The sequence below is a fragment of the Gorilla gorilla genome, chromosome 4, assembly GCF_029281585.2.
Source record: "Gorilla gorilla gorilla isolate KB3781 chromosome 4, NHGRI_mGorGor1-v2.1_pri, whole genome shotgun sequence".
NCBI classification, from domain to species: Eukaryota; Metazoa; Chordata; class Mammalia; order Primates; family Hominidae; genus Gorilla; species Gorilla gorilla.
In genome coordinates this window covers 164,604,736-164,612,754 of record NC_073228.2, presented here as the reverse complement: position 1 = coordinate 164,612,754, position 8,019 = coordinate 164,604,736, and the positions used below count along the sequence as shown (strand labels likewise).

Below are 8,019 nucleotides of genomic sequence, written 5' to 3'. Positions count from 1 at the left end.
GTATTTAGTAAAGTAACATGCTGTACAGTTTTGTAGCCTAGTAACAGTAGGTTAGACCATACAGCCTAGGCGTAGAGTAGGCTTTACCATCTGGGTTTGTGTAAGTTCACTCTATGGTGTTTACACAATAAAAAAATCACCTAATGATGCATTTCTTAGAACACATCCCTTGTTGCATGGCTGTACTCAAATTTGTTAGCACTTAATGTTAGTTCAAACCCACTTCTACTGCTAAAGGGGTCTCCCGGTGATGGTCAAACTGAATTCCCAGCCTACATGCCTTTACTTGAATCAATTGGCCTGTCTCACCAGCATTTCATCCACATGTATGCGTGCATGTACATGAGGGTGTGTGCACTCATGTATGCATGCACATAAATATCAAGGGGCCAAAGTAAATGTAAATGCTATCTTCTCCATGAAGCCAACTATTGAGGCCCTAGTCAGAATTCATCTCTTCACTTTAGAATTCTTGAATGTTGATTAAGCCATCTTTGTGTGTATCACATACCGATGCCTAGCACAGTGTCTGGCATAATATAGAAATCTAACTGTTTCTATATTCATCTGCTCATTCATTTTGGATGAATGAGTGGATGGATGGATGGCGGATGGATGGAAAGTTAACTTACTTATGTTCTCTGGCAGCTCCACAGGGATTTATTTATCTTTAGGCACACAACTAGTCAGCACAGTGCCTTACCCACTGTAGCTATTCACTACATAGTGGTTGGATGGTGATAAAGGAGAAGAAAAATTAGAAAACCAAGACCAATCCCCACCTGGAATCATTCTCCTTTCAGGGCATTCTATTGAAAGGAGTTATTGAGAAGAGAGGCAGGGAGTTGACAGCCACCCTCTGGACTCTCTCCCAGGGCCTTTTTAGAACAGGAAAGTTAATTATGGAACCAGATTAACAGTTTCTTTTTTGATACAGCCAAAGTAAAACCAGCAGGATGCAATTTAGCTCTTCCCCACTTTCCAGATAGCAGCAAATTTTCATACAAAACAAAGAGACACTTGAATTGCAAATTACTTAGAGACTCAGCTAGCAACCCCAGCAGAAGAATATTTCTACTTTCAAAATCCGCCGTTGCCTTTTTAGGTTTAACCATGTAGTGGGACCTTCACAAAGGCCTGGGCGTCTTGCTATTTCAACTGTTGGCCAAGTGGGGAGGAGGAGCAATTCATTAAGGTTTACTGGAATGTCCCAGGGTGAGCTTTTTGCTCAGAACATTTTCCTCTTCTCCAGACTGTCTGTCTCTAACTCTCAGAGCACCAGCCTCCACTCACAGAATGAGGGCTAAAGGGTTTCTAGACGTCATCTCACTGGAGAGTAGGAAAAGCAAATGCCTATAATGGCAAGGGGAACGTAACAAATTAAACAGGTGGTGAAGGTGAATGTATGACCTCTAGGAAGTAGATGAGGACAGGGGCAAAACTTTACCCCATCTAACCATCACTGGACCATTGGTGATTGTTGCTAGACAGTTCCAAGAAGTCTGTAATCTGGATTGTTAATTGAAACGTTCTTCTTAGCTGTTGGCATCTAATTAATAAGGGGGAATAATACCGTCTGTTAGCTGGATACGGCCTATGGGGCCACCAGTTTATAACTTCTGATCTAGCACACATGGCTTCCTTATTTGATAGACAGGGAAACCAAGGTCAAGAGACAGAAATAAAAGTATAAAAGATCACAGAGTGTCCTAATCTTCTGACACCACCTCCAGTGCCTAGCTGATTCCACCATACAGCCTCCCCAAATTCCTGCCCCCCACGCAGGACACAGAGAAGCTTTATTTTCACAAGAGCATTTATTAACTTATTTTTCTGATTTAAATAAATAATTCCTATTTTCTACAGAGGACTTGGAAGATTTAACAAGGATAAGAGAAAATTAAAAAGTCACACAGCAGTGCCATTTTATTTATGGAGGAACTGGAGGCTAAGATGGAAACCTGGCTGGACCCAGGCTGCTTCCAGACACGGCCACTGGAGGGCAAGGTGGCATCTCAGTTGGCTTAGCCAACAATAACAGGATGTAGGAAGGTTAGGGCAGGGGTTGAAAACACAGCCAGGTATGTGGCAGAAGTGAGTAAAGGAGGACAGATGAGGAAATACGGTGAACAAAGTAAATGTGCCCTGCCTGAACCCTGTAGACACCACTCAGATTCAGCTTGTGTCCTTGTGTGGGAATGCAAATAATGTTGACAGCCTTTTGGAATTTTTTTTATGTGAATCTTGAAATCTAACCTTTTTAGGTAAAAATTTTCAAGGTGTGAATGTAGTTCAAATAATGTGTGTGTGTGTGTGTGTGTTTGTGTGTCTGTGTCAAAACCCTTCAAGGAGCAGGATTTGGGCTATGGACTTTCTCTTTGTGAACTCTGTTTAGTGACACACTGAGAATGAACTGGGCCCTAGGCAGGTCAGTCAGCTGGGTGGAGAGTTTGTTTGTGATTAGTCACAGGCCACCAGAGAGCTGTCATGCAGCTGACCAAAATCAGGAGGACAAGACTGAGGAGGCCGAGGCAGTCCATTGACTTAGTTCAGCTGTCCCCTGGAGAGTGAGGGCTTCAACAAGAACCAGGCTGCATCTTGGACAGACCCTATAGGGAGATCTTCTGCCCAAATCTAAAGCACCTACCATGGCCTTTTATAGAGTATGTGTGTGTGCATATGCGTGTGAATAATCTTTACCTTGCTAAAATAATATAGATTATCTCCCTTGGTAGCCTTGTGGAAGACAACTTCATTGTCTCCAAAGTGGAAATGTTTAAAGTCAGTAAAGTTAGCAATGAGTGTGTCAACTCTTTCCTGTAATGAGTTACTGTAATGAATTACTGAAAGAGTTAGGCAGTAGAATGGAATGGAGGGAGCCATTGAATAGGAGTCTTGAATTTTCCCACCCTGCCCTCTCTCTGAGCTTCTATTTCATACTCTATGAAGTGAAAATTATGATACCTGCCCTGTTTTCTATATTGGTGAGGATTTTTTTAAAAAGAAAAACAGAAAACCCAATGGCTTAACAAAACAACAAAAACTAGCCTAAGCAGAGAAGGGTATGTATAGTTCACACAACTGAAAAGTTCAATCATAGTTAAATCTGGGGGTCCAAATAACATCAAAGCTGGGTACCTCTTGCTCAAAACTGCAGTCTTGATTTCCCATGTTGGCTTCCAGTAGCTCTAGGTCTCCATCTTCATCACTGCAAATACAGTAGAAAGAGACCTTCTACTACATTTTCAACACAAGTTTCAGAACTGACTTTCATTGGTCTGAAATCCCATACCCATTCTGAAACCAGTCAATGTGACAAAAAAGATGAAATGCACTGAGTGGCTGGACCAGCACACATTTCATGGAGCAATTAGGCATTTAGCTGAGGATCTATGGGACCATAATTTGCATTCTATATGGTGGCAGATAAAGTAGCAGACCTGATTCCCTGGTAGAAATAAAATGTTTCTACTGAAACAACTTCCTTGGAATCTATTCCACTTGCTCTATAAAGTGTGTCTAAAGCTAAAGCCATCCAGTTAAAGAAAAAAGGGCAAAATACTTGATTATTGCTGATACTAAAATGAGATTATATATTTTGTATTTCTTTTCTGTCCTGTGTCATGCAGGCTTCCTTTGACAAGAGAATCAGAACCAACTGGTGACATTTGTTTCAGTGAAAGCAACAGTGTGAAGAGTAAGTTGTTTTTCCTATTATTCATCTCACTCAGTGGAGATAATGAACTCCTCTCCACTGCCAAGATGAGAAACTACCATTTCTTACACATGGACACAAAGATGAGAACAATAAACACTGAGAATTCAAAAAGGAGGGAAGGAGAAAGAGGAGCAAGACTTGAAAAACTACCTATCAGGTAGTATCTTTGCTTCTTGGGCAATGGGGTCATTAGAAGCCCAAACCTCAGCATCACTCAGTATACCCATGAAACAAACTTGCACATGTACCCTCTGAGTCTAATTTAAAAAACAAAAAACAAAACAAAAAAAAACACCACCGCTATCTCTTCCTCCAACCCAGTAAAATAAACATCAGCTGATCTGGTATGTCAGATGCCAAGTAAATGGTTTAAACTTTCTCCATTGTATATATTCCCCAGACAACATAGGACCTGTCAAATTATATATCACTTAAGATGTGCTATTAGCTGCAAGTAACAGAAAGTACAGATTCAAGGTGGCTTAAATAACAAGAAAAAAGTTGTCGGCCCTCATAAGAAGTCCCAAGGTAAGAGAGGTCCATAGATTGTCAATGGAGTAAATCAGTAATATTACCAAGACTTGGATTATGACCTCTTCAGTGGGCTGTCTCTTTCATCAGTCTCCAGCAAACTTCCTCTCACATTTATTGGCCAGAAATGTGTTACACACCCTTGCCTAAACCAGTCCTTAGCAAAACAAATGGAACCACCACGATTGGTTTAGACTAACTGTTAGTCCCTTCTTGATGTTAAGAATGGGACTCACATTCCCTGAACTACATGGTTGTGTGGAGAAAAGTGGATATATAAACAAAACTAAAATCTTATTAGAAAGAAAAAAGGAAGAATAGTGATTGTAAAGGCAATCAATAGTATCTACTATAAGATGATACTATGAAAATCTCAGCAGTGTTTCCTCTAAGATGAAAGCTTATAAAGATACTCAAGCTCCAAGACTTCATATACTCCATCATGGCAGAGAAAGCAGGCACCAGCCTTGGCTAACCTCCCCTCTAGTCATGGGTAAAATGAAAGAAATACTTAGACTCTAGATATAAAACCCAAGGCATTATCATTATACCATTTGCAGACTGTTTCTCCAATTTGCATAATTATAAATTCCCCCTCAAAGAGTAAACATCACTGCCAACTTAAAAACAACAACAACAACTACAAATAGCATTAAATATGCATTGCTAATTTGACTTTCTAATTTGTCTGGGCTCTTCACAAAGATGTGCATAACTCCGCAGATACCAAGTGCTTAAGAAAATCCTCCACCTGCCTGAAAAAGCATCAACAGGAAAAGAAAAGCTAAAAATTAGTTTTTTAGATAAGAATTTGAGTTGTTGCCTGAAAATTACCTGCAGGAGTTCATTCTATTAAAAAGGACTCTCAAATTCATTGTCCCAAGCATTGCTTACCACCGTTAAAGTATAGGCAATTGCTTTGTGCAGCCAAAAGAAGATAATTTTGCAAGATCTCACCATTCAGTTTTAAGAGTCTCCTGTGAGCTGTGTATGGCCTTATATTTGGTAATGACCTATAAATTATAGGAAATAATCTAAGAGTTTCAGAAAGACTTTCCTGTCCCAAAATCTGTCTTTTATTGATCTGCCTCAAAGATCCACACCACTTGGGATTCGAAGCTTCGAGCTATAGTATAAATATGCTACCTGGCCAAGGTGGATTAAGCTATTATTATTTTCCTCAATTTCAGTTCCCTGATGAGCCACGATGATAAGTGGGACACAGGATGTGTATATGCATAGAGGCAAGTCCTTCTGCAAGAATGGCCATAATCAAAAAATCAAAAAACAATAAATGTTGGCTTGGAGGTGGTGAACAGGGAACACTTCTACACTGCTTGTGGGAAGGTAAACTAGTACAACCACTATGGAAAACAGTGTGGAGATTCCTTAAAGAACTAAAAGTAGAACCACCATTTGGTCCAGCAATCCCACTACTGGGTATCTACCCACAGGAAAAGAAGTCATTATACGAAAAAGATACTTGCACACACATGTTTATAGCAGCACAATTTGCAATTGCAAAATCATGGAACCAACCCAAATGCCCATCAATCAGTGAGTGGATGAAGAAACTGTGGTGTGTGTGTGTGTGTGTGTGTGTGTGTGTGTGTATGTATCATATATATAGATATATATATCAACCATATATATCACCCATATATATATTGTATATATATGATATATATATCAATCATATATATATATGATGGAATATATATATCATATATATGATGGAATATATATCATATATATGATGGATATATATACCATCATATATATATATATGATGGAATACTACTCAGCTATAAAAAGGAATGAATTAACAGCATTTGCAGTGACCTGGATGACACTGGAGACTTATTCTAAGTGAAGTAACTCAGGAATTGGAAACCAAACATCATATGTTCTCACTGATATGTGGGAGCTAAGCTATGAGGACACGAAGCCATAAGAATGATACAATGGACTTTGGGGACTTGGGGTGAAGAGTGGAAGGGGGACGAGGGATAAAAGACTACAAATATGGTGCAGTGTATACTGCTTGGGTGATGGGTGCACCAAAATCTCACAAATCACCACTAAAGAACTTATGTAACCAAACTGTACCACAATAACTTATGGAAGAAAATAAAAAATTTCCTTTGAATTAAAAAGTCCTCCTGGAGGAGGTATACGACTTACATGTGTATATGTAATTTGTAATATATGTGTATATATACTTCTATATAATGGAAATACCTGTTATGTATAAACACATAACACACATGAATACAATGTTACATAGTGAGATCCTTTTATACAAGCTATTCTCAAACCCACTTTGTGAACTCAATATTATAGACATCTTTCCTTTGTAGTTTGTGTGTGTGTATGTACATGTCATTTTTTGCCATTGATTAGTATTGCACCTCAGGAATTAATGATAATTTCTTTACTCAATCCTCTTTTAAACTATACCTGTCATTCTTAGCTATATCATCACTATTTTTAATTACATCAAAACATTCTTGTGCACAGAGATATTTCTCTGCACATATTGCTGTCTCTTTAGTAAGCTCCTTGAAGAGTATTGCTAGGTCAGGGATGGGAGGGAAGAACCATAGAGGACTAGAATATTGATACTGCATTATCCCTTCTGGGGGCTCAGATATGCCTGTGAGGCTGGGCTCCTAAAGTGTGAGAGTGTGTGTGTGTGTGTGTGTGTGTGTGTGTGTGTATGGAAGAAGAAAATGGGGACAAAGTGCAATAAATGTAAACTTTGCTGATGCCACATTTTTACACCGAGTTGTCACAGAACAATAAGAAATCTGCTGTTATTGCAGACAACCGTTAGATTTGTTTTAGTGTTTACTTCAGCAACGTCTCTCTGTGACTTGTCTAAATTGTAAACTCCCTGTGGGCAGGAGCCAGTTCTGGTGGTTGTTGCTGTTACTGACCAATATATACCAAGTGTTTAATATATTTACATTACTGCGTTTCAACATTTTTTGGTGAAAGAGTGAATAAATTATATAGAAAATATTTCCTGAAAGGAAGAGATTTGCAAGAAACTTCCTAAAGAGTGGCATTTCTAGGGAATCTATTATCTTCCCAATCTCCTTACTCAACCTCCAGTATCTCTTTTGTATATAATACTTTCTATCCCACAACAATTGAAATGTAGAACCATACAATTTTAGGCATTACTCTACTGTTTTAAGGCAAAAAATAATTCTGCCTCAGAAAGTATTGTATAAGGAGCAGGTTGTAGTAAATGGACCATCCTTTCAGTCAAGAGTTTATCTTTAATGTAAACCACTCAACCCTGGCCTCAAGGTCAACCTATTTTTATGGCCAGCATTTGATTTATTTTTATATTTTACTTCCATTTTTAAACAAGATAGGTTGCTGTGCAATTATGAAAATTAAAGTAGGAATAAACTTGGACATGTGACTTTATACTGAATTCTATAGATTGCAAAATGGATGGGTTCTGTTATGTTGTGCCAGTATGAGTTGCTCCAAAACACACTGGAAAATGAAATATTTTTTCTCTTTCCATAAATGATATTTATTTGCCTTTTCTATTTCCAAAGATGTTTTTTATCATATCATTCAGGATCTTACCTAAGTTTCTTGAATTCTGTCATCCTTCCCAGAGCAGCAAGGGTGGTTTTCAATTTCCCTAACTCACTTAATGTCTGTCTGGAGTTCTGTGCCCGCCAAAAGAGCTAACTGAACAAACACCCTGTACCTATCACAAACCGACAACACCACAGGCTCCTGGA

The 8,019-nt window shown here is 38.7% G+C and overlaps 1 protein-coding gene across 1 annotated transcript in view; it reads left to right on the top strand.

Annotated features, from left to right (window-relative positions):
* Positions 1 to 3,647: 3,647 nt before the first annotated feature.
* Positions 3,648 to 8,019, top strand: part of ATP10B (ATPase phospholipid transporting 10B (putative)) — a 218,112-nt gene continuing 213,740 nt past the window's right edge. The window contains exon 1 of the mRNA XM_055386545.2: positions 3,648 to 3,697. The gene's annotated coding sequence lies outside the window, so the exon portion shown is untranslated. The remainder of the gene's footprint in view (positions 3,698 to 8,019) is intronic.